The following is a 12,097-nucleotide window of genomic DNA, read 5'->3' as shown; positions in this document are numbered from 1 at the left end:
GCGGGGGCGGCGTGGGGGGAAGAGTCGGCGTTTGAGGCTCTGTGTGGGCCCTTCTGCAGCGGAGTCACACACACCGGCTGGAGGTGGTGACGAAGGAGCGTAGGTGTCTTACTCCTTTCCTAGGACATTCCTCATGCTTGTGAACCGGAAGTGTGGCTCCGTGGCTGTGTCCCAGGAGCGTTTGTCAGTACATGAGTTGCTGAGAATTGGGGCCTTGCCAGTCACTGGGACTCTAGGGACGACTACGTGTTTTTTTTTTTTCCCCTTCAGAGAGCCCCCCTCAGAGCCACTTTCCTCTGTGGAAAGCACCTGAGTTCCGTCCTGGGTTAGAATCACTTGTTCCCTGCCCCCCTGTTTCTCTCCACCCCCCATGGCAGGCACCACAGGACGTGGGAGTTGGGGGAATTCAGACCTTCCCAATCCCCCACTGAAGACAGTGCTTGCTTTGCAGGTGCCTCTTCCTTAACTTGTGAAGGAAAAGGGGATTGCTTGTCAGGCTTGGCAAGCTCAGTGACAGAAAGTGACCACACAGGATGGTCTCATAATAAATTCCTAACTGGGTTGGGCACGGTGGATAGTCATGTATGTCCCAGTCCTATAACTTCCTTAGCAAAGGTCAGTCTTTTTTTTTTTAATTTTTAATTTTTTACAGAGAGGGATAGAGAGTTAGAAACATCAATGAGAGAGAAACATCAATCAGCTGCCTCTTGCACACCCTCCACTGGGGATGTGCCGGCAACCAAGGTGCATGCCCTGACCGGGAATCGAACCTGGGACTCCTCAGTCCACAGGCCGATGCTCTATCTACTGAGCCAAACCGGTTTCAGTGCAAAGGTCAATCTTTAAGTGAGCCTTGCACCCATTGTTCTTATGCAGCTAAGATAACAACTTTGAAATGCCTGAGTAATTTTCTTCTTCAGACCTGAAAAGCCCAACCTGCAGAACCAGAACACAAGACCACAAAACTCGCTGTTATTTTGTTGCCTGCACCTGTATCTATGCACTATAATTATCCTCTACCCATCCACGTAAAAGATGTATGTGCTTTTCCATTTTGTTTTTTTTATCCAATCTTAGATGTTTCCCTCCTTTGCTTTTCCTGCTTTGATTTCTCCTGCTTCCTTAATGTACCACCAGTGGATTTCATGTAACCTTCCTTTGATTCTAAATGTATAAAATTAGCTGCAAAACGGGTCATTCTCCAGAGCATCTTCTCAATTCGTTGAGATGCTGTTTCTAGGCATTTTTTCAAAATTTTGTCTCGAATTTCATATAAAAGTTTTCTATAGTGTAGACATGCTTTTGTTGATTACAGATACACTGAATTTCTAGCTAGACTTGCTGCCCTTGAACTCAGAAATGTAGGAGCGGCACTTCTTCCTCCGGGTCACTGCAAGTTGCTAACCTGCTGCCTATTTTGTTTCTTCTAGTAGCTTATGAGTTTGACCCTAATGCTTGGTTGTAAGGTGATGTTCACAAAAGTGACTTGTCAGTTTCCCAGTCTCAGAGTCTCAATATGTTCTCTGGGGTCAGTTAATTCAGTTGATCATGGAGTACTGATGCACTGGAAGTAACTGATTTATTTTACTTTGTTCCATGGCTACAAAGTCTTTGGTTATAGAAAGATTGAGGACAGATTGAGAGTGGAGCAAACATTTTAACTAATTATCCACTCCCAGGAACATCTTTGCAAAGGAAGGAGAGCACATGGAAGCAGGATTCCTATGTCTGCAAGTTAAATGAACCAACTGGAGTTGGTATTAAGATTCAGAATACCAATAGTGTTTTATTTAGAACCCACCTCTTTACAAAGGATAGTTCTTTCTTTGAAGAAGTTTATAATTGGGTAGATGAAATTAATACAAATCAATGATATCAGATTCTTTATAATAATGAAAAGCAAAGAAATAGCCTCAGAACAGTTACCGAGACATTTAATTTTAATCTCTGGTCCTCTCTCTCTCTCTCTCTCTCACCCCCATAGCAATTGTTTATTTTTAAATTTATTTTATTGATTTTTTACAGAGAGGAAGAGTGAGGAATAGTTAGAAACATCGATGGGAGAGAAACATCGATCAGTTGCCTCCTGCACACCCCCTACTGAGGATGTGCCCACAACCAAGGTACATGTCCTTGACCGGAATCGAACCCGGGACCTTTCAGTCCTCAGGCCGACGCTCTATCCATTGAGCCAAACCGGTTTCGGCAGCAATTGTTTATTTTTAAATTCCATTTACATTCCATATTATTTTGTATTAGTTGCAGAGGTACAACATCATGATTAGACACTCATATTCTTGACCAAGTGTTCCCCCTGATATTTCCAGTGCCCCACCTGGCATCAGACATAGTTTTATTTTATTTTATTTTAAAAAAAATATATTTTATTGATTTTTAAAAAATATATATTTTATTGATTTTTTACAGAGAGGAAGGGAGAGAGATAGAGAGCTAGAAACGTCGATGAGAGAGAAACATCGACCAGCTACCTCTTGCACACCCCCTACCGGGGATGTGCCTGCAACCAAGGTACATGCCTTTGACCGGAATCGAACCTGGGACCTTTCAGTCCGCAGACCGACGCTCTACCACTGAGCCAAACCGGTTTCGGCGAAAAATATATTTTATTGATTTTTTATAGAGAGGAAGGGAGAGGGATAGTTAGAAACATCGATGAGAGAGAATATCGATCAGCTGCCTCCTGCACACATCCTAATGGGTACATGCCCTTGACCAGAATCGAACCTGGGACCCTTCAGTCCGCAGGCCAGCATTCTGTCCACTGAGCCAAACCAGTTAGGGCCTTAAAAAAAAAAATTATTGTCTAAAATTTTACATATATCTCATTTTTCTCCAGTTGACACCCCCCACCCCCCAGCCATACCCACCCCAGGCAAGCCCCCACCTCCCCAGTGTCTGTGTCCATATTAGCATAACCAATTACATTGACCATTATATCCCACACTAGAGGCCCAGTGCATGAAAATTCATGCACTGGAGTGAGGAGGGGGGTCCCTCAGCCTAGCCTGCCCCCTCTCACAGTCCAGGAGCCCTCAGGGGCAGGAGGCAACCTGGCGATCAGGGGAAGGCGATGTCCCCATCACACCTCTGCTGCTGCCACTGCCGGCAGTGTAAGCCTTGGCTGGCCCTGGTTACCTGAGCCTCGGGTGGACCTGGGTGGCTGGGCAGCCACCATCCGAGGCCTGCTTGCGCCTTGGGCCGGCCCTGGGCAGCTGGGGGGCTGAGGGGACTGGGGACTCCGGAGACAGGTGTGCAGAGTGGCTGGACCCGCCTGGGGGCAGGCCTGGCCATGCCGTGTGCCTGCCACCCTGGTGGGGCTGAGGGGACTGGGCACTGCCATCTTGTGGCTATGGGCACTGCCATCTTTGAGGGCGTGGTAGTCAATTAGCAAATTCCCTTCTTATAGGCTGTGGGTGCCACCATCTTTGTGAGGGCATGATGCTCAATTAGCATATTCCCTCTTTATTAGATAGGATATGAGTGAGATCATGTGATATTTATCTTTCTCTAACTAGCTTATTTTGCTTCACATAATGCTCTCCATTCCCACTCATGCTGTTGCAAATGGTAAAAGTTCCTTCTTTTTTTTTCTTCTTTTTTATAGTGGTGGAGTATTCCCTTGTGTAGATGTACCACAGTTTTTTAATCCACTTGTCTGCTGATGGGCACTTAGGCTATTTCCAAATCTTAACTATTATAAATTGTGCTGCTATGAACATAAGGGGTGCATATATACTTTCTGATTGGTGTTTCTGGTCTTGGAACATAGGTCTAGAAGTGGGATCAAATGGCAGTTCCATTTTTAACTTTTTTTTTTTTTAATATTTCTTTTTAAAAAAAAAATATTTTATTTGATTTTTTACAGAGAGGAATAGAGAGGGATAGAGAGTTAGAAACATCAATCAGCTGCCTCTTGCACACCCCCTACTGGGGATGTGCCAGCAACCAAGGCACATGCCCTTGACCGGAATCGAACTCCGGACCTTTCAATCCGCAGGCTGACCCTCTAGCCACTGAGCCACACTGGTTAGGACCATTTTTAACTTTTTAAGGAAACTTCATACTGTCTTCCACCGTGGCTGCACCAGTCGGCATTCCCACCAGCAGTGCATAAGAGTTCCTTTTTCTCCACATCCTCACCAGCACTTTGTTGATTTGTTGATGATAGCCATTCTGACAGGTGTGAGATGGTACTTCATTGTTGTTTTGATTTGTATCTCTCAAATGATTAGTGACTTTGAGCATGTTTTCAAATGTCTCTCGGCCTTTTGTATGCCCTCTTTTGAAAAGTATCTCTTAGGTCCTTTGCCCATTTTTTTGATTGGATTGTTTATGTTCCTTTTGTTAAGTTGCATGAGTTCTCTGTAAATTTTGGAGATTAAACCCTTATCTGAAGTAGCATTGGCAAATATGTTCTCCCATGCAGTGGGCTTTCTTGTTGTTTTGTTGAAGATTTCTTTTGCTGTGCAGAAGCTATTTATTTTGTATAGTCCCATTTGTTTATTTTCTCCTTAGGCTCCATTGCCCTAGGAGCTGTGTCTGTAAAGATATTGCTACGACATATGTCTGTTATTTTGCTGCCTATGGAGTCTTGTAGGATTTTTATGGTTTCCTGTCTTACATTTAGGTCCTTTAGCCATTTTGAGTTTGTTTTTGTATATGGTGTAAGTTGTTGATCTAGTTTCATTTTTTTTTTTTTTTGCATGTATCTGACCAAATTTCCCAGAACCACTTATTGAAGAGACTGTCTTGACTCCATTGTATGCTCTTGCCTCCTTTGTTATATATTAATTGAGCATAATGGCTTGGGTCGATTTCTGGGTTATCTGTTCTGTTCCATTGGTCTGTATGTCTGTTCTTATCCCAGTACCAGGCTGTTTTGAGAACTGTGGCGTGGTAATATAACTTGATATCTGGTATTGTGATTCCTCCAACTTTGTTCTTCTTTCTCAGGATTGCTATGGCTATTCCAGGTCTTTTTTTATTCAGATGAATTTTTGGAGAGTTTGTTCTAGGTCTTTGAAATATACTATTGGTATTTTAATGAGGATTGCATTGAATCTGTAGATTGCTTTGGGTAGTATGGACATTTTAATGATGTTGATTTTACTAATCCACGAATATGGTATGTTCTTCCATCTGTTTATGTCATCCTCTATCTCTTTTTTCAGGTCCTATAGTTTTCTGAGTAAAGGTCTTTTACTTCCTTAGTTAAGTTTATTCCTAAGTATCTTACTTTTTTTGTGTGCGATGGTAAATGGGATATTTTTAAAAATCTTTCTTTCTGTAAGTTCACTATTGGTGTATAAAAATCTATAGATTTGTTGGCGTTAATTTTGTATCCTGCTACATTGCCGAATTCATTTATTAAGTCCAATAATTTTTTGATGGAGTTGTTAGGATTTTCTATGTACAGTATCATATCATAACAGTTTTTCTTCTTCTTTTCCAAATTGGATACCTTTTATTTCTTCTTGTCTAATTGCTATGACTAGCACTTCCAGTACTATATCGAACAGGAGTGGTGAAAGTGGGCATCCCTGTCTCATTCCTGTTCTTAGGTGAAATGGTTTTAGTTTTTTGATTGGGAATCAAACCTGCGACCCTCCAGTGCACAGGCTCTAACCACTGGGCAATGCAGGCCAGGACTATGCCTAATTCTTACTCATCCTTAGGCTTCAGCAAGATTTGATTTCCTCTGGAACACCTTTTATCTCTCAAGATTGGGCTGAGTGCCTCTCCTATAGCATTCTGTACTTACCCACACAGAGGCTTTCCTAAGCCCTAAATCTAATTCTCATAACTAATTCTAATAATACAGTTTCCCCCTTCGTCTACATGTTATGGTTACTATTTTGTACCTATATTTAAAAGTTGTTTTTTAAATATATTTTTTAAATTGATTTTTTTACAGAGAGGAAGGGAGAGAGATAGAGAGCTAGAAACGTCGATGAGAGAGAAACATCAACCAGCTGCCTCTTGCACACCCCTCACTGGGGATGTGCCCGCAACCCAGGTACATGCCCTTGACCAGAATTGAACCTGGGACCTTTCAGTCCGCAGACCGACGCTCTACCATGAGCCAAACCGGTTTTGGCTAAAAGTTGTTTTTTAAATGTCTGTAGAGAAAAGTTTTATAGAATCACTTCTCCAAAGCTACAGGATACATTTTTTATTAGCCTAAGTCAGAGTTTAGGAAGGGGAGGGAAGAATAGTTCCTTCTAATTGCCAGCAGGTTCTTCTCCAATCTTGTGATTCCACCATAACTCAAGGATGACCTTTTCACAACAGATCCCCAGCCCCAACTCCTGGTAGCTTGTAGGTGGAAGGGTCAGGGTTTTTGTGATGATTTTGTGATTTCTGGAAGCACTTAAAAGATATGCTTCATGGGCCGAAACCGGTTTGGCTCAGTGGATAGAGGGTCGGCCTGCAGACTGAAAGGTCCCAGGTTCGATTCCGGTCAAGGGCATGTACCTTGGTTGCGGGCACATCCCCAGTAGGGGGTGTGCAAGAGGCAGCTGATAGATGATTCTCTCTCATCGATGTTTCTGACTCTCTTCCTCTCTGTAAAAAATCAATTAAAAAAAAAAAAAAAAGATATGCTCCATAGGAGAGACCCAGAACCTGTTGGGTTCCCTACAAAGACAAGGATTCATTTACACGTGAAAAAAGGAGGAATATAATTGATGTTTTTATTATTTATTTATTATTTTTATTGCTTTCAGAGAGGAAGGGAGAGGGGGAGAGAGATAGAAACATCAATGATGAAAGAGAATAATTGATTGGCTGCCCCCTGAATGCCCCGTACTGGGGTTCAGGCCCACAATCTGGGCATGTGCCCTTGACCAAAATCGAACCCAGGACCCTTCAGTGCACAGGCTGATGCTCTATTCATTTAGCAAAACTGGCTAGGGCTGGTGTTTTTAAATGTACCTGTAATTTGTTTTAATTGGGTATGGTAAGACAAATAGATATGAAAATGATTGTCATGAAGAAAGAAGTTTTTATATTCGCAACATACCTAGAAACAGGAGGCACAGCATGTGTATGGTAAATGGGAACATGGGCCCCTTCCCATGATCCAACTCCCCCTCCCACCCTATGGGAAATATAGTGAAGGCCATCTGTAAGTGGACTGTGAGATCTTGGGAACCTGGCCAGCAACTTGGTCTAAGAAAGGCTAGAGAGAGACTGCTTCTAGATGTGAGCCTGGATTGTAAACAGCTAGGTTTTGAACTCACACAGGTATGTGCCCCTTCCCCTGCAAGCCCTGTTTTTCTCTGTTTTCTGTACTCTATAAACCATGCTGGGAAAGTCTGGGTGGTGGCACAACAATAGCCCCCCCTCCCCCCGCCAGCCCGCCTCTTATGTAGGCCCATCAGCAGGTTGGATGGGACTTAGTGGTAGCCAGTGTGACAGTAAACTTTACCAGTTGGCTGTCATCAGTGTGTGCACCTAAGTCCTAACAAACTCATGTCTTTCACAGCCAGACCTCTGGGTTATTTCTTTGGAATTCACAAACAATTCACTGGGGTTTTCTGGGACCTCAGCACATTGCATATAATAGCATGCCTCTTAGGGCCACGTGGCAAAGCACAAGGCTCATCAAGAGGCAGAAAGAATGAGGGGAAAACATGGGCATGAACCTTCGCTGTGGTTTCTGTGGGAGGGAATGGGCGAGGCAGGCTATGTAGGTTTAGGATTTGGCTAGTTTGAATAATTTCAGTGGGCTCTGGGACCTAGAGGCTATCTCTAGTTGTCCAGTACCTGACTTTGTGTGAGCAGGGCAGGGGAATATTGACTCCTAGAGTATAAGAGCTAGATAGAAGAGGTGGCTCAGAGTATGAACTCTGGATTGGGTTGGTCTGTGTATAAAAGCTGGTTGCTTCTCTAATAACTGGCTAGCTTTGGGAGAGGCAGTGTGTCCTTAGGCAGGTAGGTCCCAGATGCTGGAGCACCAAGAATATAGAAAATAGCCCTAACTGGTTTGGCTCAATGGAAAGAGCGTTGACCTACTGACTGAAGGGTCCCAGGTTCAATTCCTGTCAAGGGCATGTAACTTGATTGCGGGCACATCCCCAGTAGGGGGTGTGCAGGAGGCAGCTGATCCATGTTTCTCTCTCATCAATGTTTCTAACTCTCTATCCCTCTCCCTTCCTCTCTATAAAAAAATCAATAAAAGTATTTAAAAAAGAATATAGAAAATAAGAAAATATAATTAATACAATATTTAGCAATTTTGAAAGCTAGCTCAAAACATTTAGCAAAATAATTTAAATGGTCTTTGCTCCATTTCCTGAAACATGGTGCCCATGCCCTGATTTCAGTGATAGTGGATACTAACTAATAATATTCTTAAGACTATTGATTATATCATTTTAGGCCTTTAGGCTATTCTGGAATTATATGTCCTTAGGCAAAAACAGCATATGTGATTAAGTGAAGTCCATTTTTAAAATAAATACTGGGTTAGAAACCTCACCTCATCTCATGCTACAAAGAATTTGTAGCTGTTTTTAACTGGTTTTGGGCAAGTCACTGAGTTGTTTACATCTCCTTCCTGCCACCCTCCTCAAGTGAAAAGCTGCTCTGGAAGTGTGTGTGTGTGTGTGTGTGTGTGTGTGTGTGTGTGTATACTACAGAGTTGACCATCCTCCAGGAAACAATGAAGAAGTCTTAAAACCTCATTTTTCCAGCTAGAGGCCTGCTGCTGTCAGCCCAGCCAAGCCTCCCTTGGAAGGTCAAGGGTTGAAATCCTTTGGAATGCTAGAAGAAAATTGGCAAAAGTCCAAGTGTCAAGCACAATAGGCTCTATGCCAAGTTATCTTGTTTAAACTTCATATTCCAATGAGACAGATGCTGTTATTATTTCCCATTTAATAGTTGAGAAAACAGGAGGTGAGCTGGGTTAAATTGCCCAAAGTCATACTGCTGGTGAATACTAAATCAAAATAATGTCAAAATAGAAGGAAACATATTTTGGTTTAAGAGTAGATGGGACTTTTGAACCATGCTTATCAGCCAAAACTGCAATGGGCTGCCTTTTTTTTTTGACTGGAAGGATTCAGGTAAAAATTGGATAACCATTTTTTTTTTCAGAGATGTTATGGAGGGTAATCTCCAACTGCTTGAGCGTTGGATTGGACAGCCTTTTAATATCCCTTGAATTCACACACAGCATCTGGAGACTCTACCACCAGAGGGCAGTGTCTTCACACTTGGTCCATTTTCACAGAAGGAATCAAAGCTGGTTCCCTCTGGAGCTGCTAGAGAGCACCACGTTTAGAACCGTTACAAGGGTGACATGGGCCTATGTGAAGATGGAGTGGGAACTACCAGTGGGATATTACTATCCCTTCTTCTATCAGCTTAAATAATGATTTCTGTCTGCCAATGAATTGGAGAGTTGTCAGACTGCTAATAGTCAAAGGGAAGACACCATTTTCCAGAGTCTTAGGAAGCGTTCTAGGGGCTGTGAACTGGCAAGGAGCCCTCATAGTGTTGCCCCTGCTACCCCTTCACTCTGAAGACCAGAGAAGTGAAGAGAGGGAAGGATTGAGTAGTGTTAATAAGGTGACAGCAGAAACCCTGTCATACTTGGAATGGTTGAAAGGCCCAGGAATATTCAGCCTGGAGAAGAGAAAACCTGGAGAACTGTCTTCCATTAAGGTTGTTATTCTGGGTATCAAAACCAGGGTTTTCAAGGGGATACTGCCACAGGGCAGATCTCAGCTTGATTTAAAGAAGAACTTTCTGGTAATGTCTGGAAGGACTACCTTGGGAGGCCACTAGTTCTCTACCACTCAGTCACAGTGTGTCTATTTTAGGCCTGATCTTTCTAGTTGCTGAGGAATATAGCAGTGAGTAAAACAAAACAATCTGCCCTTATGGAGCTGACCTACCTGTGTCTGAACATATTCTGGAAGATGCTGAGGTGGATCATTTGGAAGCCTCAGATATCAGCCAGGATGGATCTTACCATCCCTTCAGTGGATTCCATAACTTCCTGAACTTTATGAAACCTAGATTGGCTTATTGACTCAGACTACCCTGAAAATTTGCAAAGAACATCATTATGACTGCATAGTTTTCATGGTTTCAATAGAAACAAGCCTGTGAGTTATGATATAGGGACACAACAGAACTCCGATATATTGTAAAAATTGCCTTTGGATTTGGAAGTCTTAGAAAAATAAAAATTCTTCACTTAAAAACCTCCAGTCAGTCTATTTTTCATATTTTATTTTAGCTGCATTGGGACAAGACATTAATTGTCCATGTGATGAATTATTTTCAGAGAACAGCCAGGTCACACAGACTTTACGTATTCCATCCTTGAACATGAACATGTAGGATCTCAACTGAAACAGACCCACTGTTACTTTTTTCCAAGTGCTTACACATCTTGATACAGTCTTAGGGAAGCCATGCTAATTTTAATTCCTCTAAGTATTGGCATTTATATCCTAAACCCACTTCCATCCATAGCTATCTTTATTTCTTAGCACCTGTCTTTTTCTGGGCTTGCACTTTCCTTTGCATAACAAACATTCTCAGAAAGACCCCAGTTTTCCATTTTCACATATTTTTTCCTCTCAATGGTCTGCTGTTGAGATCTGTGTCACCCTAGAGGACAAGAGAGAGAGAAGTTGAGAAAATCCTTGTGGGCCAGAGCTGGACGTTCTGACATCTTTGCCCCTTCTTGCTAGAAAAATGCCTGGACTGGTTCTACACAGGCTTCCTTCCTCATAATGGACACCATTGGGTTATATCTGGCTCATTCTGTGTAAGGCTGTGGTGGTTTAGATAAACCTTCCTTAGGCTTAGCGTGCTCAAGCAGGCCTGAATTCCACACAGCCCATCGAGAGGACCAGAGTGTGGTTCCCTGGAATACAATGCTCCCCATGTGCTTGCCTGTGTTGTCTCATGAGAGGCTAAGGGGCTTGTTTTTCTGTTGTAATGTGTCTTCCCAAGAAGGAAGAGCTACTGCTCATTTCATCCCACAAATGGATTTTTAAAACTAACAAGATTTCCTTATAGAGATTGTGGGATACTTGCATTCAACAGGGCCTTTCACAGCCTCACCCAGGCCTATCCTGCTAGCTTCATTTCCCTCCCTGTCCATCACTCTTGCCTCATCATGAGCCCCTCTTCTCCAGTCATGATGTACCCTTGTGTGAATCCCACCTCTGCACTTTCACATGTGTTGAACCTTCTATCTGGAGTTCCCTTTCCTTCTCTACCTGGTGTGGCATCAGTTTATTTTTTTTATTAATTTTTTTCATTTTCATTTATTTTAATATCAGAAACTAATACTCTTATAAAATATTCTGATCATGTCCATGGATGTCATACAGTCTCAATTGTTATAGAAGTTTCTAAAAATGTCCTCTTAGATTCTGTACTTCTATTATCTTGGAAGGTAAACAGGCACCACCCTTGAGTGGCACTGCTCTAGATTCTTGTACAGGTTACATCCAATGTGGAGCTGTTCCATCCAGCCACTCCGGGTTAAATCAGCCACTCATTCCCTGTGGTCCCTTCCCAGGAGAGGCAAACACCACATCACAGATTATTTGCTCACAGCCTTGTGTTAATTGATGTGTGTGTCTGTCTCTCCACTGGATTCTGAGCTCCACAAGGGAGGATGGTCTTTTCTACTCATCTCTATATTCCATAGTACAGGCCTAGGCCATATACAGAGCTTGATAAATATTTGCGGGACTTAATATAATGGCATTTGGAAAACTAAACTCTGTGGGGTCTTGACTCGTGTTGACTCATGAGCTAGTTTGCTTAAGACATGTCATGGCTACCGATGGCATATCTGCTCCTATGACCAATAGGGAAAATGGGATAAGAGAGTGAAGATGGATCAAGACATGGATAACAGACCCCAGGGCTCCCAGCCTTCTAACCTCGACATGCTGTTGGCACAGTGATGTGGAGAGAGATCAATCGGACTAGGGCCAGCAGACCCCAGGAATAAACAGTCACCAAGCCAAGGCAGGGGATATGTGTTATGAGGTGTCTAATTCTGGAGGCTAACACTTAGCAAGTGGAAGGAGCTGAAATG

General features: G+C 42.7%; 1 long non-coding RNA gene across 1 annotated transcript in view; it reads left to right on the top strand.

The window, feature by feature from the left end:
• The first annotated feature begins 1 nt into the window (after position 1).
• LOC311621429 overlaps positions 2-12,097 on the top strand; it is a 55,443-nt gene continuing 43,347 nt past the window's right edge. The window contains exon 1 of the long non-coding RNA XR_014794830.1: positions 2-99. This is a non-coding gene — a long non-coding RNA (uncharacterized lncRNA). The remainder of the gene's footprint in view (positions 100-12,097) is intronic.

This window comes from Pipistrellus hanaki (genome assembly GCF_964339955.1).
Source record: "Pipistrellus hanaki genome assembly, chromosome: 4".
Lineage (NCBI taxonomy): Eukaryota > Metazoa > Chordata > Mammalia > Chiroptera > Vespertilionidae > Pipistrellus > Pipistrellus hanaki.
Note: the sequence above shows the minus strand (reverse complement) of the source record. Positions and strands in the feature narration are given on the sequence as shown.